Source organism: Rhincodon typus, chromosome 16 (assembly GCF_021869965.1).
Source record: "Rhincodon typus isolate 14 chromosome 16, sRhiTyp1.1, whole genome shotgun sequence".
Taxonomy (NCBI): domain Eukaryota; kingdom Metazoa; phylum Chordata; class Chondrichthyes; order Orectolobiformes; family Rhincodontidae; genus Rhincodon; species Rhincodon typus.
The window spans coordinates 24,685,870-24,710,510 of record NC_063347.1 but is presented as its reverse complement, the minus strand read 5'-3'; positions in this window follow the sequence as shown (position 1 = coordinate 24,710,510).

Genomic DNA, 24,641 nt, shown 5'->3' with positions numbered 1-24,641 from the left:
ATTGGATATTCTTCCTCATTGAATTCACCCTACTCTGTCTTGCAGATAACCTCAGGTACTTGCTGGCCCTTTCACAGGTCGCTGGCACACTTCCTGTTATTTCTGCCCATAAACTACACGTACTTTTTGTTTGCCTGTCTTCTTGTAGACTCTGGTTACATCCAAGGATCTCTTGCATTGGGGAACATGTTGCATTTTTGTGCCACATGAGTTGCAAACAGGAACATAGGATAGCTTCACAGTGGGTGCACCAGACCAGACATGGTTTGCTTGCTTTCTGCATCTTGGTGACTGCACCTATATTGGTAGCTGCAGCTAATATTTGTAGGTATTTGTTGTCCAGCTATAATGGCTTCATATTTCCTGCCATTTTAAGCAATATGTTGATGTCATGCCCTCTTTATTTCTCTGAGTACTGTTCAGCTGCTGTGTTTTTTTTCTTCCTTGTTCTTTTTCGGCTTTTCTTGGAAATTTTCGATAGGTGTTGAAGCTATGATCAGCTACATTATCTGCTTAGACAGCTCAGCTTCTAAGAAAATCACAGTTTTTGCCCTTGTCAGGTACGTGGTGATGAACCGATCAGTTGTTTTGTAGTCCTGTTGTTTGTAAGATATCAGCTCCAAATAGCAAATTCTCAATTTCACTGTTATAAAAAAACTGATCCTCCAGTTTGTCCCATGTCTCCTTAGCACTCTGATTCTCCTGAGACAGGCCCAAGAATTGACTCTGTGCAACCCGCGATTCCAATGCCTACCTTGATTTTCATAACTTGCATAAGCCATTCTAAATCTAACAAATATAGTTCCTCTGATTGTTTAAAAAGTCTGAATTCAGATAGGACATCCATGGCCTTCCAACTGATTCTACGCAATTTCGTAGCCATCTTCCTGATGTTCCCTGTCTTTTATGAATGCTGTTGATGACTATGGGATTTTTAGGTTTGCCGTTGTCTGGGGAGACCCAGCAATGCAGCTGCTGTGTTCTTTTGTCTCTTATTCTGCCTTTGACTTTTCTTTCTTCCCTGTACTGTTTTCCATCGTGGCATAAGATTTTTTTTCCATTTGGTGTGCCTTTTCCTCTATACAAAAATGGAATCCAAGCACATGCAGTTTTGATAGCACAATTTGAAGCCAGCTTAAAACTGTAATGAATCACCAAACTCGTCTGTCCACAAACCCTGTGTTCACTTTTCAGCCAGTGCATTGACATGAAGATTTTGCCCCTTGGAGTTTCAACATTTATATAGCTTCAATACAGCTTCCATCATGTGTGGGGCTTTTCCTATGGTCTTCAAAGTTCCATTGCTGCCTTCACATTGAAAACAATTACCAATCACCATACTGTGGTTTAATGTTTACTTAGTCAAATGTACCTATCTCACACAAGATTCAGGTAATTAGACATAAGTTCTTTTGAAAATCTGTTACAGGATGGTTCATCACGCAGATTCATTTAAGAAGTTCAATTGCTATTGTTACGAGAAAACACAGTTATCCTCCTTTTTCTGACATGCTGCAAACTAGACTGACAATGACTGATAGTCACATGTTTTACATCAGAAAAAGCTTTTTCTGATGAAGGGTCTAGGCCCGAAACGTCAGCCTCTCTGCTCCTATGATGCTGCTTGGCCTGCTGTGTTCATCCAGCCCTGCACCTTGTTGTCTCGGATTCTCCAGCATCTGCAGTTCCTACTATCTCTAAAGTTCTCACTGTTTGTCAAGGATGTCAATGTTGCTTTAATGCTTTAAATTAAAAGGTACGTAATTGCAATACATCAAATTTGGATTAGCCAAAACTCAGTCTGAGGTGAAGTCATCTTTTATCCTCTCCAACAGATTAGGATATCCAAGAGTGCCTGTGATAACCCCAATTAGCCGAATTTGTATACACTTGATACATGATCATATCAACCTGTCAGAGTATGTTAGCCTGTGAAATCACAGCTAAGCTATCATTAGATATCAAGATCTCTGCAAGTGGGCCTGAACCTGTGAGAAAGTGATGTCGATTGGAGAGAACGTGAAGTTGATGCAGCAAGTTGAAAACAAATGTTGTGACACAATAAAGTGGACATCGAGAAGGAGTGAGAGACTCCACCATTGATTTTGTCAACAATTTTGAAGCACAAGGCAACCATCTGATAACAGTTCACCAAGAAGCGATGTGAGGCAGCTACGGTATTATCACTGGGCTGTTAATCTAGAGACCCATGTAATGTTCTGAGGACCCATATTCAAATCCCATCACTGCAGATGGTGGAATTTAAGTTAAATTTTTAAAAATCTGGAATTAAGAATGTAATGTTGACCCATGAATTTGATTGTTGGAAAGACCCATCTGGTTCATTAATATCCTTTAAGGAAGGAAACTGCCATCACAGCTGGCTTATTTGTGATTCCAGACCTATTGCAATGTGGTTGGCTCTTAACTGCCCTCTGGGCAATAAATGCTAGCCTACTAATGATGGCCTCATCTCATGAATGATTAAAAAAAAGATTTCTGTCCAGCAAGAAAATGTATGAGAATTGCTGACTATTCTGACATTGAAGAAGATTAACTGATGTGGTTCAAGGCAGCTCAAACAGAGAATGTTCCCATCTCTGGTCCAATCCTGCAGGAAAGAGGAGTCACCCTGATAAAGGGGCTGAGCCACAAGGAGCTCATCTGCAGCAATGGATGGCTGGACCGATTCAAGACAAGGCACTGCATCAACTACAGTGCAGCAGGTGGTAAGGGTGAAGCAGTTAAAGCAGCAATGACAGATGATTGGCTGCAAATGCCCATGTACTGAATAAATAGGAAACAAGAAATAGCTTTATAGTGAATGAAATTGAACTGTTTTACCATCTTGTATAGAATTGCTCTTTAAAGTTTTAGGAAGAAACTATGACATCTGTTTCAGCAGGGATGGCACCATAAAGCTTGTGATAGAAAAGTCTGAGAAGCTACATTGCTTTGCAAATGTCAAGACATCATCCACACAATTCAAGTCTAATAAAACTACTCGATTGACCTTCAGTATTTATGGGGCTGGATCAGGAAAGTGGATAAAATACATCAATGGAGAAAAAAGAAGATTATCACATGTGTGATAATGTGCACTCTATTAATGTTGGCTACAGAGTGTCAAGATGGCAATCTTGCCTGCCAACATCAAGGCCAAACTCCAGCTAATGGATCAGGGGTAATTAATGTGATGTAAACTGTGTGATATATTTAATAAAATTGTAGTAAATTTGTGTTCTTGGTTTATGAGTTAGTAACGAGTGGGTTTTCTCTGTGTCTGAAGTTAGTAATTAACTTGTAACTTCTTCTGTAGCTATCCTGATTGGTTTTAAAATAGTTTTTGAAGCCTGGCTTTTAAGTGTATAAGTTTTGTGCACCACTAGTGGACTATTGTCTACTTTAGATTGTTTTGCAACCCAGCAAGATACATAACGGGGCATCAAAGTTTGTTAGAGATGTCTAGTGTTTTTTTTTATAAGCTTTAGGAAACACCCATAGCTTACTAAGGGAGAAATTTGGTTTCAATTTTATTTTGAGTTTTGGGCAACCTGTGAAGTCTTTGGAACAGGATGGCTGTGTAGGCTGATGCTCCTGAGAAGGATAGGATATATAGTGAAATGGGTTACCTTAGAGTGAAGAGTTAGTTTTAGTCTCAGACCAGAAGGATTGGGATAAAATCCTGAAGAGATTACTTAAAACTATGAATGTTTAAGCAGGTGTATAATAACTCCAGGAAGAATTCATTTGCCATTCCAGTTAAAAAAACTGAAGTCACAATTGACGTAAATCCGCTGAGGTGTTAGGTACTGGGACTCTGGCATGACTGTTGTGGTGTTTTGGGCACAGTACCAGGGATGTGTTTTTGGAACTATATAAAAGCTGTTGTTTCTTTTCAATATATAAAGCAGTGTTCTGGGATTAATGGGATTATGCCCCTACTGTGTGTTTAAAAATCTTTGCATTTGTATTATCAGTAGATGAATTAGTTTATTCTATTTTATATTCATGTTCTTTGTTCATGAACTTCTGTTTTATTGTTGAAGGAACATCTGCAGCATTGCGTACTTATATTTCAGCAAGAGACCATTTCACTAAAACCAAAATATGATCTATCAAGCCAGATCTCTGTCTAGGATCTGACTTGTCTGATCATCAGATGGGATCGTGGCATTAAGGACTTAAAGACTAACTGCGAACAACTCTGCCTTGGGAGCCTACAACCCAATGGTCTCAATGTGGACTTTACCAGTTTCAAAATCTCCCCACCCCTGGCCTCATCCCATGACCAACCCTCCCTTTCATCCCCGCCTCCTTGACCTGACACAATCTATCCATCTTCTCTTCCATCTATCCGCTCCTCCCACCTCACTGACCAATCCCCACCACTGCCTACCTGTACTCATATATCACCATCCCACCTACCTTCCCCAGCCCCATCCCTCCTCTCTCTATTTATTTCAGAGCTCCCTTCCCCCTCCCCCATTTCTGAAGAAGGGTCCCGACCCAAAATGTCAACTTTCCTGCTCCTCTGATGCTGCTTGGCCTGCTGTGTTCCTCCAGCTCCACATTGTGTTATCTCTGACTCCAGCATCTGCAGATCTTATTATCTCTGCCAACAATAGTCTGTTTTCCAGGCAACTGACATGATGCTTACATCCTTCAGCAATCATTCACACATTCATTATTCCAACCTTCCAGGAGTATGTGCTTTAGAATAAAGACAAATATTTGAACACCACCATGCCTGAACAGCTTATGTACAGTCACAGTCAAGGGTCCAAGCTGAAACATCATTCAGCCCTGAAACTACTGAAACAAGATCCAAGTGTCTCTTTAAATGCCTACATGTTTGTCTACATTGTGTGCCACATACATTCTGTTGCATCGTTGTTCTGAGCTGCATGGCAGTACAAAGAAGATTGAATGAGGGAATGGGGTTCACAGAAGGAGGAGGCCAAGCATAATCATTGTGGCCTTGAGATTAGGGATCAATTGGCAAAGCAGTGCTTTCAATGACCTGATCATTGCTCTTCTGTGAAAAGTAATACATTGCCCCTATACATAAACAATCCTTGTTGTCACCACCACCTGCAAGAACCCCTGTAATTCACAAATTTTTCTGATGAGAAATATAATAGTATCCCTTCAATGTTACTGGGTCAAAATCTTGGAACTCCCTCCCTAAAATCACTGATTATACCAACATCACATGGACCCGCATTGGTTCAATAGGGACTTACTGCTAATTTCTCAACGTTAATTCAAGATTGGCATATCTGAAAAATGAATGAAAAGAAACTCCTTTCACCACTTCCTTCACCTGGCATTAAAAAAAAACCCATTGACACCATACACCAAGATATATATGAATGTTATATTGACAAGGTAGACTCAGAAGCTGTTATAAACAGACACTGCAAAGCAAAATGTCAAGTGTGATAAAGATGATTAATTTAATGGAAGACCCAATAATTCCATCAAATTTATCCTCAACTAATTGTCAACCTGTCATTGTATTGTAAAAACAGGTTTACTTACTTTCCTGCACCCATTGGACAGGATTTTGTGGCCCACCCATGTGTTCAGCAAGGGGACTCACAAAGAATGTTGGGTCACCAGCCCAGCTCCTATATATGGGCAGGAGTGGTGGTCAAGGTGCCTACTAGGCTGCTTGCCTTAAGCCTACTGAGGCCCAATTAAGTGGCATTTACGGGTATCAAACTGTCTCCAATGTCATAAAACACTGGAAAGTGACATGTGGGGGCAAGAGTTCTTCTAAAACTGCTTTTTGTGAAAAGGCAGGGAGGAGCACATCAATGGGCCAAGGGTTTAGTGGGCAGCAAGGGCGGTTGCCCTCTGTGTGAAGACAGCCACCTCCAAGATCTCACCACATCACGAATTTGTTCCTCCCCACCTAATGGAAAATAATCTGTTGGGGTAGGGTTAATTTAATCTGGTTGAGTTTGTCCTGTTGCATGTGAATATATGTGGACATTTTCCATATTGTTGGGTAGACGGCAGTATTGCAGTTGTATTGGAGCAGCTCAACAAGGGCTGGGGCTAATTCTGGGACATGAGACTTCAACATTGCAGCAGGATGATTTTGGGGCTTATAGCATTTGCTATGTCCAGTGCAGTCAGCCTTTCCTTGATTGTTGTGTTATGAATCACAGTCAATATGTCAGTGTAGCTTTAAGAAACATATTCATGATATCATCACTGTGTCATGACATGTGAACTGAGGGTACAAACATCTCATATGCCATCTTGCATGGGATCATTTGAAGCATGACATGCAATAAGAAGCACGTTGCTCGCTGTTATTTAATGGCTTAATTTCAGCCCAGATTGTATTTGTATTTCCAATTTCGTATGTTATGAGGAATAACAAAAGCAGAAGTAAAATACCTGCTGGAAGCAAAACCCACATCATTGATTTAAGTGGAGTGAATTGAATTGGCAGAAGACTGGAATTGTGTTATAGTGGAAATCTCAGGGGGAGGCTCAGAAGACTTGGTTAGTCAAGGTAAGGTAAAATTTCCATCTTCTTATCAGACCATAGGGCTGCTTCCTCATTGGAGAGAGACAACTGGTGATGGTTTAACCTGAGGATTACCACACCTCAATTAAGGGGAGAGGTTGAGAAGGATAGTCCTTCATGGTAACCTCAGCTGATGCAGGTATTAATTTAGGCCCTGCTGGGTGAAGATGATTGTTAAGTTCTTCGGCCATTCCTTTTGCAATCATGTTCTGGGCTCTTCCATTGTTGAGGATGGGTATGTTCTTGAAACCTGGATGCGACAGTGATGCAGAGGTGGATCTGTTGGTTATGGGATTGCTTATCTCTGTCCATGTGATGCTGCCCTTTTGTTTTAGAATGCATTTAGGCCTGTGATGTAGCTTTACCAGATTTTTACCTCATTTTCAGTTACATCTAGTGCTATTCCCAACACTGTCTTCTCAACTCCTTAATGAACTTAGGTTAGCCTTCTGAATTGATGGTAATGGAGGAGTGAGGGATATGCTAGGCTATGAGGTTACACATTGTTAAAGTATACAAATCTGCTGCTGCTGATGTCCCTTGGGAGCTTAAGAATGGTTAGTTATTGGTGCTATTGAGGAAAACACCATCAATAAAATGGAAAAAATTGCCCAGCAGTTCAAATGCCAGTGAGTATGTTGCCTACGTCCATCTAACTCAAAGTCAACATTGGGTTAAAATCAATCTCTCAAGGTAATTTTGATCTTGAGCTGTAAAACATTTCAAATTTACTTTGCATTGCTTTAGAGTCTGCCAAAATTCCCAGGTGCTGAGAATACTCAATTTTATGATGTAACATCATTTGCATGATTGTTTTGCTTTATAACTGTATAAATAATTAGCAGCAAACTAAGGTAGACTTGCCACTAATTGGAGAGGAAACCTGTGTTTAAGCCAAAGGCAGTATGAAGGAATAAGGACATTTAGAGCACAGTGCTACAAAGTGTGTGACAAAAACAAAAAATATTCTGGATGGCATTAAAAGGCACCTGAACCCAGCCATAAATTTTGGCCACTGAATACAAGATAATGTTGCATTAGACGACCAGGAAGATTTTTTCTGTGCCGCTAAACAGCATTGCAAAGATTTGCAGCCAAGTTCTAGCCCATTACAATTGTCCCTGAACAGTGCAGGTTCTGGCTGTTTCACAGCTGCAGATGTTCTTGCTACTGTTGCAGTTTTAAATCTAAATTATTCCAAATTATTTACCTTAATCTACTCTCGTTTGATAGTTTTTTATGGTTTACCTTTTTTAAAAATAATTTATTTATTTTTATTCCTGTTTTTAAAGCCAAGTACTTTTATCTTTGACTCTTCCGTCTCTTTTTAAAATTTTTCTATTGAACCAAATGTTGCCATTGTAATTATTTTCTAGATGTTTTACTGCCACTGCATTATCAACTTGTTTCACTCCATTTCCTAGTACTGGATTCAGCACTCTCTCCTTGTTGACTAAAAACGTGCTGACCGAAAACACAATCCTGGTTGCGTTTTGGAAAGGATCCTACCTCATTCTTGTGATTTACATTATTTATTTGCACTTTACACTATAGTTTTAAATAAGTTAATTGTGCACCGCAGAACATAAAATGCAATTAGATTCTGTAAAAATCAGGAACTAAATGCCAAACCACAAATTGCACAGTCATTCTAATCTTGCTTACAAATTCAATGGACTGTAATTTGCTGCAGAAGTAAATTAACGGCATCAGCCGTTGGTTAGACCTGCCGTTGCAGCTTTAGGTTTTTACATTTTATGCATGGTCAGTTACTGAAAATACTGCAGGATCCAAAAACCCACCGTCAGGGATCTGAGAGGGCAGGGAAAGCAACTTTGTATTTACTCACCCAACCAAATTGAAGGGTTAAGAAATTAACGGCATGCGGACGAGCTGTAAATCTGAGTGGATGAATTCAATGCCAAACTCAGCTGTAGGAAGAGAAAGAGAGAAAGACCAACTGGATTAGAGAGAGAAAGGAAAAGGTAAAATATTTACTTTTAAATCTCATTTTTAAAAATATCTTCAACCAATCATTGCTCCGAAGGAATGAATCACTACATTTGTAACAGTGAATTTTCAGTATGGGAGAGGATGATTACTAATTACTGTCATTAAAAAGATATTTAATCTCAATAGATAAGACATTAATTTTTGCAGCAAATTTCATTTGTACCCACTGTGAAAACAATAACTTCATGGTGTTCACTGCATTTCAAAGGTGACAGACATCAAGATGCTTTACTGACAAAGCTAACATCAAGATGTGGGGATCTCTTACTGCAGTTATACAGGGCCTTGGTGAAACCACCACTGGAATATCGTGTGCAGTTTTGGTCTCCATATCCAAGAAAGAATATACTTCCCACAGAGAGTGAAATAACTTCACAGAGGTATCCCATCACCAAATCACCCTTGATTTACACATGCCTGGTACTTGATGGTGGTCCGGCTTCCTCAGAGCCAGCTCTCAGAGGGAACAGAATCTCTGACATTCCTGTTTATATCTGTCAGCCAGGACTCCCTAATTGGACCAGGTTAACAGCTCCAATCAAGGAACTCATATTCAATGAGGTCTTCTGGGATGACCTTGTTACAATCGCTACAGAGGGAATACAGCAAAGGTTCACTGGGCAGATACAGAGGATAGTAAGACTGTTGGGATTTGACTGGGTCTGCATTCACTAGACTTTAGAATGATAGGAGGAGATCTGATTGAAATGTACAAAATTTTAACAAAGCTGGATAGTCTAGATGCAGGGAGGATGCTTTCCATGATCTGGGGAGACTACAACCAGGAGTCACAGTTTCAGGATATATGATAGACTTTAGAACTGAGACGAGGAAACATTTCTTTGCATAAATTGTGGTGAACATGTCAAATTCTCTACCACAGAAGGCTGTGGAGGCCTGGTTAATGAATACATTTAAGAATATACAGTCAAAGAATTTCAGTTTCTTGACTCCATTCCTGCTTCCATTGGATGACAAAAGTCCAGTCTAAGTAATTATGTTGGTGCTGAAGAAATCCAGACTGAGCTGCATTCTACAACAGATCGGTTAGTAGAAAGCTATTGTTCAACTCACTGGCTGGAAGTTTTACTCTGGTCTTATTAAAGTTACAAGCCTGGCTATGGTTTAACTGTGGCATTAATCTTCCATGCACCTTTGAGTTTCATGAGATGCCAGTGTGCTATATTGATATCAATGGTTTGGAATTTTCTTGGCATCTCCAATACTGAAGAAAGTTCAGTAGATGTGTTATGCAATGAAAATATAAGCATAGATGTAAATATACATTAGGTTCCCATTTTTCTATTTAAAGTGTCCTTTTAATTCAAACTTTTAACAAAATTAAACAAAATTAGCTGTACTTCAGCTGGCGATCCTAAACTTAGGACAATATTCCTTATGTGCCTCAATAATGGATTCACAGTATTATATAATGTAAATAACTCTTGTTTGTATTGAGCTGCAATGGCAAGATCATTGGAATTTATCATTGAAATCAAGATCATTGAAACAAGATCATTGTTTCATTGGAATTCACCCCTTCTGCAGCAAACGCTTACGAAAGATTGGCCCAGGCTGACTTAGTGCCAATGGAATTTAGTTTGAAAGATAACTTGTGGAGTGACTCCTGCAGGATGTGTGCAACCATTGTCTAACAAGACAACCTGTGATTGGCACACAAACTGCAATGGGATAACAACTTGTGTAAATGTCAAGTAAGAGATCATCTTTGTCACTAAAAATAAAGCTTTGAATGTTGATCTGGACCATAAAGGAAAATAGCAAATGAAGTTTGCAAACTGCGCAACTTAGTAAAAAAAAACCTTTTATCAGCATGTGTACCCATTGAGGAAAAGTCGGCACTGCTCTCATCAATATTGAAATACTGTTGCAGAGGAAACAAATCTGTGCTCTGACTCATGATGAGCTTTATGAAGGTCCTATCATGGTTTCGAATCACCAGAGAAAGTAATGCTGCAATGTTGAATGATGTGTTCAAAACGAAGGCCCTAAAATTGACTGTTCTTTAGGCATTAGAAATTCTCAACATGTTAAATGCTGGCTGGATTGTTGTAAGCAGTTGTATGTTTTAAAGTTGAGGAGAGGTATTGATAAAAAGTTGGGCTTAACATAAGTTCATAGGATATAGGGGCAGAATTAGGCCATCGAAGTCTGCTCCACCATTCGATCACGGCTGATATATTCCCCATCCCCATTTTCCTGCCTTCTCCCAATAACCCTTCAACCAATTAAAAATCTGTCCAACTCCTCCTTAAGTTTACTCACTGACCCAGCATCCACTGCACTTTGGGGTAGTGAATTCCACAGATTCACAACCCTTTGGGGAATATAGTTTCTCTTCAACTCTGTTTTAAATTTGCTAACCCTTATCCTAAGACAATGACCTCTTATCCCAGAATGCCTCGCAACAGGAAGCACATCTATTTATCTATACGTTTTATCATCTTGAGTACCTCAATTTGATCTCCCCTTGTTCTCATAAATTCCAGAGAGTGTAGGCCTAAACTGTTCAATTTCTCTTCATATGACAAACCCCTCATCTCTGGGATCAATGTAGTGAACCTCCTCTGAACTGCCTTCAATGCCACTATATCTTTCCTCAAATAATGGGACCAAAACTGCACAATACTCCAGTTATGGCCTCACCAAAGCATTGTATAGTTCCAACAATACTTACAATAATTAGTACATGGACATAGTTAGTACATGGACATTATTCAAAGCTTTATATCTTCCTACAGAAAATTCCTGCTGAGAGAGATTGTTGGATGGCATAAAGATACAACATTATGAAAGGTTAAAGTTGAAGTGTGCTTTACACACTCTTTACTATGATGATGCTACATGGACTTAGTGAGAGAAGAGCTTAGGATCTCAAAGGAGTAAGACCTAACCTCTGGCTTTTCCTCATCATCCCTATAACAATGTTTATCACATCAGCGCAACTTGTACCTAGTTGCTATCATCTTGTTTAAAAGAAGAACTCCTTTTCATTAGACTCCCAAGTGGTTTTCCTCTACCACCCTAATCTAAACAGGTGCTGTAGATCCCTATCCTAAACGAGATTGGTGGCAGCAAATCTACCCTCTAATGAGCAATAGAACTGGGAGCTCATATAACATGATGATCAATGGTATGGATTGCTTATACAACAGAGATGATTGAGGATGTGGGCAGTGGTAATAGAAATTCAACATGGACATCCTGCAAACTGTTACACATACACAAGCAGCTCTCAGAAACATATTTTGTGAATGGCCTTAAACATATTGCATGAATTGAAGAAAATGGTGCCAAAAGAAGGATCTGTTACAAGGGGATGTAATCAACAGGGAACTTTAGAATCAAAACGACACAGGAAATTAAATATGGAGAAAGTGAAGCCCCGACTCAAATAACCATGAATGATGTGAACATTATTGAATGTAACCTTATGTTAGGAGAAGATGAAGAAACCTTTGCTGACAAGGATAGTGAACGCACAGGGTTTGTTACCCCTTCACTGAATAAGTTTGCAAAGGCAGTCATAGCTCTGCAAAACCTCACATAGTCATTACCTGGAAAACATTCTTTTTGGGTCATTAACAAGTTAGAAACAAGCACTGAGAAAAATCACAAATAATTAGAAATGGTATGCATAGCCTGTTTGTTCAACAGAATAAAATGATGCTCCATTCTAAGTTGATAGTTGCTTCACTTCTTTTTCTGATGCAGAAAATTATCAGACCCTACTGTAATGAGGAGCCTCACTGTGAAATTATCTGTTCATCCCAAGGGAATTTCTTACGGTGACATTTGAATACATTTCATTCATTTCAATCTAGAATTTGAACAGTCACAAAGCTGTAATAGGTTTGGTAATTCTTGGTTTTTGCCTTTTTTCAAAGTCAAGTATGATGACCAAACTTGAAAAATGTCTAAATGTCAATTGGTAATTGTCCAATCAGATCACACTTCTTCTCTTTGGCTTTAGTTTACTCAGTCATTCTTGTGGCTGATTAGCCAGATCTTTTTGTTTTGTAAGTTCTCAAGTACAAATTACCTTCATTATACTATAATTATTTAAATGTACATAAACAAATACTTGTGATGTTAACATTGAATACAAGCATTGCTTTTATCTTACACCCCTGATTGAAACACTGATGTCTGTAGGTGTTACATTACACTTAACATCTCCTTCATTATTAAGAACTTTGAAGTTACAAATCTGAATTAAATAATCTGAACATATTATTTTTAGTTATTTAGAAAAAAGTCTATCAGTGCTTTACAAATGAACTACATGAGTGAAATTTAATACAGTGAAATGGTGGCTCAGTGGTTAGCACTGCTGCCTCACAGCACCAGGGACCTGGGTTTGAGTTCAACTTTGGGTGACTGTCTGTGTGGAGTTTGCATGTTCTTCTCCATGTCAGTGCAGGTTTCTGCTGGGTGCTCCGGTTTCCTCCTATTGTCCAACGATGTGAAGGTTAGGTGGACTGGCCATGCTAAATTGCCCCATAGTGTGCTGATTAGATGGATTAGCCATGGTAAGTGTGCGGTTACATGTATAGGGGCTGGGTGGAATGCTCTTTGGAAGGTCAGTGCAGACTTAATGGGCTGAAAGGCCTCTTTCTGCATGTAGAGATTCTAAATTATTTTGTTGGTCGAGATGGCAAACTTCATATAGAACTGTGTTACACATTGACACAAAAGATTCACACTGTTTCTTGTTATGTGACACAATAACCACTAAATGCATTTGTGGTACTCCTATACATCCAGTGCTACAGGTATTGGTACAGTTCCAAAATGATATCCACAGCACTTGTTCATGCATTTGGAGCTGATTGCTGCAGAAGTCATTTCAGGGGGTGCACAGGATATTTGCATCAAAAGAAGATTGATGGTGATATCATTCACTGAATGTGACCAGTCTGATGCCAGTACTGACATTCTCAACATCAGCACTCCATGTAAAGTCCTCTCTTAACCTTGTATAACCAAACATATGTTCACGAGCAAGAGTGACCCGCACCAGCTCCATTGGAAGTAATCATCAACCACTTTCAAGATGCCAGTTTGGCAGCAGCTGTGGGGAGAGAAACAGAGGTAATGTTTTGGGTCCAGTGTGCCGCTTTTTTTCAGAACTGAAAGGTGTAGATAAATGTTTTCTTTCGAGACTTATGACAGAAGTGGAGATCCACTGCAAAAGACAAAGGGCTTGTTAATGTTGTTAAAAGAGCAAAAGAGATGTAAAATGAAGGAAATTTAAGGTGTGAATGGGAGAGAATGCATCCTCAGTAAGAAGAAAGTAAACAAGACGAGGGTGTGGGGAGGTGTCAGGGTGTGGGTTGTTAGGGGGAGAGGAAGTAACTGAGAACAGACGTAATGCAGGCAGTTTCTAAAGTTGTGGAATTCAATGTTGAGAGCTCAAGGCTGTAAAGTGCCTAGACAGAAAATGAGGTGTTGTTCCTTGAGTTTGCATTGTGCTTCATTGGAACATTGCAGCAGGCCCAGGTTAGAAATGTTAGCATGAGGGGAAGACGGTTTATTGAAATGGCAAGCAGCTGGGAGTTTGGGATCATTCCTATGGGCAGGAGGTGTTCCACAAAGCAGTCTCCCCTCCACACCTTAATTTTCCCTCCATTTTACATCTTGTTTCCTCCACTGTCAACAATCCTTTTTTCTTTCACACCAGACCTCTGTCTCTGTTAAAAGTATAAAAAGAACATTTTCCAACATTTTTCGGTTCTGAAGAAGAATCATACTGGCTTTGAAATTTTAACTATGTTTCTCCCTCCACAGATGCTGCCAGACCTGCTGAGTTTCTCTAGCATTATCTGTGTTTATTTCAGATTTCCAGCATCCACAGTATTTTGTTTTCATTAGGTTTCCATAAACTGTTGCTGTAGCAGTAGCTAGAGGTTTGTACTGTTGTGTAAAGTTAGTGAAGTCCACGTGGAGTGCTGAATAATTTGTATCTGACTTGAAGCCACTGCTCAAACTGAATGTTCCCAGACTTGGTTGTGATAGTTTGTGTTTTTCTTGGCCTGCAACATGACAGGGAGATTGAGTAGACGTCACACAGAGGAGGACACGTTTATTAAAGGAAAAGGAGAGAAAGAGAGGGATAAGAACCTCTCACCTAGCATTTTCAGGGGAAATTCTCAACCTGTACCTGAATGAGAACCTAAATGTTAAATGTCTCTGATTTACTAAGGAGGTAGTCACTGTGTTCTGCCACCAGTGGTGAGGGTGGCATTGCCAGTGGCTGTGAAGTTTGATCACGCTCATGATTTTTTGCGTGCTGCATGCTCGCTGGTTCCAATACTGTCCAGTTGGCAGTTCCACCATGTATAAGAGAGGTTATTGAAGCTCTGTATGCAAAGTCTGCTGAATAGACTTCACCCTTTCTTGTCAGAGGGAAGCAAAGGGGGGAGCACACGAGCACACATGGTACAGAGCATCACTGACTGCACAAATGTATTTTGCAGGCTTCACATGTCAATTCTGTGTTGTATTATAACTGGAAGTGATTCCACTATTTCAATATCAGCTGGTATGCACCCAAAAATGTACATTGTATCATGGAGTCCATTGCTCAGTATCATGGTTGCAGTCATGCACCTTCATTCTGTGACAGTTTGCCTTGTCATTTGTATTTGAGCCACCAGAAGAAACCACTGGGGTTACCGGATGGCAAGGGCTATCTGCTAACCATGTGGTTCATGAGTCTGATGCAACCAATGCATGTGCAAGCAGTATCCATATTACGAAAGGAATACAGCCACATAGAATGTGATCCAGCAGATCTTTGTACTGCTGAATGCTTCCATTGCATGGACTGCTACATAGGACTCTGTAGAACTTGACAAAGTTTGTGCTCTGCCGGGAACAGTGTACATAGCCAGTAGCTGAACAGGAGGAATTTGGACAGGGGGACAGCTAGCCAACTCTTCCTGGCCAAGCCATCATGATTGCCTTCTCTAACTGCTGAAATCATAAACACAACTGCCAGAAAATGAGATTAGAGTAGTTAGGTGCTTAATTTTGACTGGCACAGACTCAATGTGCCAAAGGGCCTTTTTCTGTGCTTTGACCTTTATGACTATGATTCTATAACAACAATCTCCCACTCACCAACAGTCCATACCCAACCCTTCCTCTATTACTGATTGTCACCGTGTCTTCTTGGCTACAAGGCTAAAATTAAAGCCATCACAATATAAATATTCCAAATTAACTTTATAAACCAAAACATCCAATATTCTGTGCAGTAGTCAGCCAGTTACCCTTGTGCATTTCCTTTGTGCCTTTCTTTCATGTGCATTTGTATACCCAAAGCATCCTATACAATGTCACTCTAGTGGCTGCAGCAAGGTCAGTGAAAGGCTGTTGAATTTCAATGGGTCAGACTGCCTTGACTGGAAGGTCACAGCTCTAAGCTGCATAGTTTGGCAATGGCAGCAGGAGACTGGAATGTCAGATGGCTGACAGGCAGCAGCAAAGACAATGCTAGAGGGGCAGTTGTTGTTGGACATTTACAGTCATACTGAGGAAGGGCAGTAGGTTCACGCTGTGTAGTACCATTGGGGTAGTGCCTTGGAGATCCAAGAAATATTTTGGAGAACATTTTACTGGACTGCTGCAACCCTTTTGTACCTGATTTCTGTTGCTGTGATGCTGCAAGATTGCACAGTTAAGATTACATTACTTTAATCTGAGTCTCTGCAGGAGAACCCAGACATCAGGTGGCTACTGCTGGTTCTGCAGTAGAAGTGGATATACCAGGTATCAAGTCCTGCATTGCATTTTGGTCCGCATGTCTTTTCCTGGAATTGGTTACCACTTTCATTTTTTTAAGCATGGGCTCCAGCTGTGTGCAAAGCCTTGTGCCAAATTGGCTCTGGCTGATTTAATGCTATTTTACAAATACCACAGGAAATCAACCAAGCATTTCATTGTGTTATTCTTTTGTAGCACCCCAGGTGAAACCATTTTCGGAGTCCTCTCCAGCAAACCTGATGTGCAACCTCTGTCTCCAGTGAGTTGGCATTTGCACCACCCTAGACTCCTACCAGGCTACATGTTATTCAGGCCCAGTGTTGCAGCACATGCAGATTTTGCCTCTAAAGTTTACGAAGTGACATTATCTGAGCTGATGCCTTGAGTGTAACAGAAAGTCATAGCACTTCTTCTCAAAGTGCTTCATTGCTGCTGATTGACATTTAAAGTGCTGATGTTGGTTTTAAGTGCATACACAGTAACCCATTTATGCACAGAACAATTTCTCAAACAGCAGTGAGATAAATGATACATTCATATTTGGTGGTGATGGTTGAGGGTAAGATATTGGTCAAGAAACCACGAAAAACTCACTACACTACTTTGAATATTGCCCTGAGATCCTTTACGTCCACTTGATAGGGCAAAGAAGTAGCTTACTGATTCACAAAAGAATGTGCCTTTGACAATAATTGTCAGTAATGCTGAGAGATATGTTCAATGGTTTGAACCCATAAGATTTTCACTTGGTGGAGTCAGCAGAGCGAGGTTGAAGTGATTTTCTTTTATAAACCAAGCCACTTTTTTTCAAAGGAAAGCTGTTATGAACTAGTATCAACTTTTATAGATACTTCCTTCAGCAAGAACTAGTGCTCCATAGGAGTTTGACTGAGCCTTAAGATTTTTGAACAATCCTTTAGTCAATTTTTACATTGAAGGATTTAGAGTTAAACCAATTGGTTGAAAAATCATTCCTAAGCCACTCCTTTTAATGTTTGTCTGAAATTTTCTTTTTATGTTGTGTGCATTATCAGTGCAGCGAAGTACATTTTGTACTTTTTCTATCTGACCAAGTTGGCTCTCTGTGACATTGTGTGTGCATGACTATTGCAAAACATTACGCTTATAATGGTTTTCCCTACATTCCCAACTTCTCGGTGCTTCCTTCTGACTACTACAAAGAAGAAAGTGATTGCAGAGTTTGAGAAATCAAATGAAACAGAAAGTAGATTTGGACTAGATACTTACATGGAAAATCTCAAGGAAAATTAGATGTCGATGATCATAGTGCAAATTTGAATTTGAAGTTTTGTAATTATTGCAATTTGCTCTTTTTACAAAAAATTCTCCTAAAATAACCACTTATTTGTGGTTCAACTTATATAATAGAAAACGATTGTTAGTGTATTGTTTATGTGTTAGAAGTAACTTCATTTCAACAAATTTAACTGTTGAAATTCCAAGTAGCTTGTTGAAATCGTTGACCAGAAAGGAAGACTAACTAGTCAAATTATGTAATTTATAAAAACTCATCACTTATTATGCCAACAACAAATTGAAAACTATTTTGAACTGTTATACAGCCGTTTTAGTCTTCATAGAAGAGTACTCAGTGTATGATCTAAGTAATCTAGCCTGTTTCAATGATGTACAGTGTGGAGCTGGAGGAACACAGCAGGTCAGGCAGCATCAGAGGAGCAGGGAAGTTGACACTTTGGGTTACACCCTTCATCAGGACTGGGGAGGGGGAAGGGAGTTGAGCAATAAATGGGGGTGTGGCACTGGGGTAAGATAGGTGGGATGGTGATGGGGGTGGATGCAGGTGGGCGGTAGTGGAGATTGGTCAGTGCGGTGAGAGGGGTGGATAGGTGGGAGAGAAGATGGACAGATGTGTCAGGTCAAGGAGGCAGGGATGAGAGGGAGGGTTGGACATAGGATGAGGCTGGGGGTGAGGAGCTTTTGAAACTGATGAATTCTATGTTAAGGCCATTGGGCTGTAAGCTCCCAAGGCGAAATATGAGGTGTTGTTCCTCCATGTGGTGTGTGGCGTAGTTGTGACACTGAAGGAGGCCCAGGATGGACATATCATCAAGGGAGTTGGAGGGGGAATTAAAGTGGTTGGCAACTGGAAGGTGTTGTCGATTATAACGTACAGAGTGCAGATGCAAAAGAACAAGAACAAAGAAAATTACAGTTCAGGAACAGGCCCTTTGGCCCTCCAAGCCTGCGCCGATCCAGATCCTCTATCTAAACCTGTCGCCTATTTTCCAAGGATCTGTATCCCTCTGCTCCCTGCCCATTCATGTATCTGTCTAGATACATCTTAAATGACGCTATCGTGCCTGTCTCTACCACCTCCGCTGGCAAAGCATTCCAGGCACCCACCACCCTCTGCGTAAAGAACTGTCCACGCATATCTCCCTTAAACTTTTCCCCTCTCACCTTGAAATCGTGACCCCTAGTAATTGAGTCCCCCACTCTGGGGGGAAAAAGCTTCTTGCTATCCACCCTGTCTATACCTCTCATGATTTTGTGACCTCAATCAGGTCCCCCCCAACCTCCGTCTTTCTGATGTAAATAGTCCTAATCTACTCAACCTCTCTTCATAGGTGGGGCCCTCCATACCAGGTAACATCCTGGTGAACCTCCTCTCCACCCTCTCCAAAGCATCCACATCCTTTTGGTAATGTGGTGACCAGAACTGTATGCAGTATTCCAAATGTGGTCGAACCAAAGTCCTATACAACTGCAACATGACCTGCCAACTCTTGTACTCAATACCCTGTCCGATGAATGAAAGCATGCTGTATGCCTTCTTGACCACTCTATCGACCTGCGTTGCCACCTTCAGGGTACAATGGACCTGAACATCCAGATCTCTCTGTGCATCAATTTTCCCCAGGGCTTTTCCATTTACCGTATAGTTCGCTCTTGAATTGGATCTTCCAAAATGCATCACCTCGCATTTGCCTGGATTGAACTCCATCTGCCACTTCTCCGCCCAACTCTCCAATCTGTCTATATTCTGCTGCATTCTCCGACAGTCCCCTTCACTATCTGCTACTCCACCAATCTTAGTGTCATCTGCAAACTTGCTAATCAGACCATCCAGATCATTTATGTTTATCACAAAGAACAGTGGTCCCAACACGGATCCCTGTGGAACACCACTGGTCACAGTTCTCCATTTTGAGAAACTCCCTTCCACTACAACTCTCTGTCTCCTGTTGCCCAGCCAGTTCTCTATCCATCTAGCTAGTACACCCTGGACCCCATGCGATTTCACTTTCTCCATCAGCCTACCATGGGGAACCTTATCGAATACCTTACTGAAGTCCATGTATATGACATCTACAGCCCTTCCCTCATCTATCAATTTTGTCACTTCTTCAAAGAATTCTATCAAGTTTGTAAGACATGACCTTCCCTGCACAAAACCATGCTGCCTATCACTAATAAGCCCATTTTCTTCCAAATGTAAATAGATCCAATCCCTCAGTATCTTCTCTAGCAGCTTCCCCACCACTGACTTCAGGCTCACCGGTCTATAATTACCTGGGTTATCCTTGCTACCCTTCTTAAACAAGGGGACAACATTAGCAATTCTCCAGTCCTCCTGGACCTCACCCGTGCTCAAGGATGCTGCAAAGGTATCTGTTAAGGCCCCAGCTATTTCCTGTCTCGCTTCCCTCAGTAACCTGGGATAGATCCCATCCGAACGTGGGGACTTATCCACCCTAATGCCTTTTAGAATACCCAACACTTCCCCGCTCCTTATGCTGACTTGACCTCGAGTAATCAAACATCTCTCCCTAACCTCAACATCCGTCATGTCCCTCTCCTCAGTGAATACCGACGCAAAGTACTCATTAAGAATCTCACTCATTTTCTCTGACTCCTCGCATAACTTCCCTCCTTTGTCCTTGAGTGGGCCAACCCTTTCTCTAGTTCCCTCTTGCTCCTTATGTATGAATAAAAGACTTTGGGATTTGCAGTTCTTGCTATCTCTGTGGTTCAATGATATTATTGTTAACATGCAACAGGTATTTTTATATTGTTAGGATTCATATATTCCTGAAACCTCTGAAGACGTTGCAGTAAATATTTCTTAGAGTTAAGTCAGTAATACTCTTGTTGACACTTGAGTTATGAAACAGACTGTAGGTTCACAGAGAAGGTAAATGGAAACTAATTACACCAATTGCTTTTGAGATCATGGTATGGCATAATTAATCACTGTAGCAACTTGGTATTAAGTTGTTATTATCTTAGTAAGAGTTTGAGGCAAGCAGATAGAATCCTGGGATTGGAAGGTTTGTCACATGAGGAGGGGTTGGGTCGATTGAGCCTGTAGCTCAGTCACTGGAGCTTAGAAGACTGAGTGGGGTTCCCATTGAAGCATAAAATTCTGACAGGGCTGGACAGGCTGGATGCAGACTGGATATTTCCCCTGGCTGAAGGGTCTAGAAGAAGGGGTCATGGTCTCAGGATATGTGGTAGGCCATTTTAGATTGAATTGAGGCGCAATTTCTTTACACAGTCAGTGGCAAACACAGAGGACCACAGAGGCTAAGTCATTGAGCATATTTAAGACAGAAATGATGACCTTCTGGGGGGTAAAGGAGTATGAGAAGGAAGTGGGACTATGGCATTGAGATGCAGGATCAGTCATAACCAAGCTGAATGGCAAAGTTACTTTAATGGGCTGAATGGCCTACTCCTGCTCCTATTCTCCATGCTTCTTCATCGCATTCCGGCCCTTCCATTGCTTGCTGTTCTATTATTGTTGTTAGTTTCCCTTGATTTGAAACTGTTGTCTATTTGGGTTTACAGGTCTTTGCCATGTGACTTCACGTACTGAACAGATTGATTCTTGACCTACAGATCTTTGGGCACATGGGACAAGACATCTCACAAAGTAATGGGAATATGAGTATTTCCTTTTTGATCCTTCTCTGCCACTGCTCTATTTTATCATTAAAGTATATGGACTCAAAGTGTGATATGACTTGGAGGACAACTTATTGCTATTTAGATAATTGGAAGTCAAGCACTTCCCAGTCTTGATTGGAAGCACTGTCATGCTTCAGAAAAAGCCTTTGGAGTGTTTTCCTTTTGTTCCCCTGGAATTCTGATCATTTGAGAGTTGATAATGCAGTACCTCATGGATGCAATGCCTTGGCACAGTTTCCAGTCCATTGCAGTTGGATTTGCAGGAGTTTCACCTAAATGCTTGTAGAGCTGGCTTCGAGAAGCATACCTACATTTTTTTGATGGCCCTCCCATTGCATCTGGAGGAAGTGGCAGAGACATATTGGAATTTCTCCAACATTCTTATGTGTTGCTGATACACAGGCCCAGATGATGCTGCAGTACAGAGGTCTCATGGCTGCTTGAACACTAGGAGTCTGTTGCTTTGAGGCTGTCAAATACTTACTGCCATAGTTTGTTAAAGGCTAAGCTGGTTCAGCTGATCAGTTGTTTGATCTCCCCAATAACGACGGCCTTTTGAAGAGGTAGCTGTAAAAGTACGTGAAATGCTCAATGTCTCGAATGCACCTTCACCAAAGTGGTCCGGAAACCAGTGGTGGTAACTTTAGGGCTCTATTCACCTCTTTACCCAACCTTGGCAGGCGTGGGAAATCCTGCCCAGCCCCCAGCTTGAGCACCCCCCACCCCTGACAGTGGACTGACAGCTTTTACAATTTCTGATTGAAGTTTTGACAGTGTTTGAGAGGACCTTCATGTTGAAGTGTGCTCTCAGTTACACACCCTGTACTGCAGTGCTAGTGCTCAGAATGACAGTTTTTGATGGACTTCAGGGAGCCTGTGTAATGTTCTTAATTGGACAGTAAACTTAATTAAGTGGTAGGTTGGGGGAGCATGATGGGTAAAAGCTCAGTGACTACTTTTCCCAGGAAGGCATCTTCTGGATCTTGGATCCCAACCACAAAAGTTCAGCACAAATATTTCAAAGATTGCACTATCTATGTATCGAATACTTATATTTGAATGGGAAATTCTAAGCTTGACAGTTGGGTATGAGACGATGGTATTGAAATCATATAGAAATGAATTGCATTGATAGATCACAAAAGCAATTACAGATCCATTCTGTGTAAAGTAGGATTGCTTGTTACACATGTTGTGGAAAGTATGTTTTTGCAGGCTGAAAACAAATATCGAAACTTAAAAACTGATGCTTATTAAGTTGAAGGTGCAAAAGAGGAACGCTGTGGGAAAGACAGCAATAGCGTTTGTTTTCTATAATTTTTGACACAGCTACCTCTTAATTTGTCACCAACATTTATAGGGTGACTTTTAAAATTACCTAATGAGACTCCAGAAGGCATGAAGGTTTATGAAAAGTGATGTGTTACTTAACTGCTCACAATTTAACATTTCTGACATCTTACACCAATGGTGATTCTTTTCTTTCTCTGCATAAAAGTTTTTAAACTTGTATTTTACAGGTCCTTACATGCTTAATTTTCAAACTATTGTTTGTTTCCCTGGTCAGTACAGGAGGAGTTGGTGAACTGTGAATGATCCACACATCTGATTAATGTTTGGTACCCTGCCTCCAATCAAGAAAACATCCCCGGGCATTAGCTGGTGTTAAATGGAGCGTAACGATTTGCACCCATACTTGAAGAAAACACATCTGAAATGGATAACTACCTTTCTCTGGATGATTATCACCCACAGCATTTAATTAAAGAGATGTTATCATAACGTGAGTAAGAGAAGATAGATTGCTGGCTGTGTGTTGCCAACAGTAGTTGATGACACAATAAACAACAGACATTTGGATTTATAGACTTTAACAACATCTGCTAACTTGTTCCAAACAAACACATCCTTGTGGATTTTGAATGAGCACCACAGTTATAATTTTGACAACAGGGATAAGGTTATTGCTCCTTGGTTCCATTTCACAAACGCTCTAGTAGATGAGAGTGTTTTTTTTCACCAAAACAACTAAAGCTTCCATTTGAGTCAGCGAGTGGTGGGGCCACACAGGTAAAAAGGTCACGGGTTTGATCTCCAGTCTTTGTTGATGATACCTGCCTGTTAAATGAATGATGCAATTGATTTCGAAGTGTTTGTGATAAGTAATGATAAATCAACCAGAGTTTTACAGCGACTGTTTCAAGTGAACATTCTTGGAAATGCACCCTACAGCTGGGCATCCAGAAAAACCTCATTAACATTCATGAATGAATAGCCACTTGAATGACACATCATTGGCGCCTGTGAAGTCAACTACCTCAAGGAGTGACATGATCTGGATTGTGGCCTTCTGGCTGTCAAATAGCTAGTAATTGGTGAACTGGAGTTGTAGAGAGTAGCAGTTTTGCCTTTGGTCCTTTTGTCAGCACCAATGGCCTTTCACGATCAGCTGAGAGTAGATAATGAGATCTCTGAGAGTCCCTTGATCGCAATAAAACATCCTAACCTTGGCCACCAAACCTGGAAGTGTTTCAAATAATAACTCAGTTGAAAAATTATGAAGATCATCTGTGGAAAATATCTAATCGCAATTGAGACTGCAATCTGAACTTGCAAAACCACTAGAGTTGCAAGGCCAAGCTCATTAAAACCATGAACAGTAATATTCTTTAGAGGAGTGAAACACTCATGGAGTTATTCCATTACATAATAAATAGAGGCACTAAGCTGGGAAGCGTCACTATACCTTATCCCAGCAAAATACATTAAAGCAATGTGCTTTGTTGTAGGAAACTCTGGTGCATAAACAATTACACAATGTTTAAAAAAATCTCAGGTTGTACTAGTTCACATGAAAGATGTTTTTACAACATTGTGGAAGAAATCTATGCTGGTTTCTTTGCTGAGCAAATCTCTTTGGTTTCATTGCACAAAGGAGTCACTGATTGCTCCTATTTGCTGGTAGGTAATGCTTTTGTAGGCATTTGTGGTTAAGATCTTTAGCAAGCATTACCCACTGGGACAATACTTGGGTGACAGAAAAGGAATTATTTGCTTGAGGCAAAAAAGTTTAAAATAAACAGACCATTACTTGTCACAGAAGAAATTGGGAGGCTAAGCAGTTTAGCAAGTCTGATTCAGGTGAATTGCTGACACATTTTTTCCTGTTGGCAGAAGTACAGCTGCAACAGCATGCTAAACATAAAGACGATATTTACCAGGTGAAACCAGAAAGAATAGACTCAAATGTACTGTGATGTAGCCTGACAAATGTATATTTACTCATTTCATGTCTTTTTTCATGTGCAATACCTTAAAGAACTGTCCAAACTGGTTT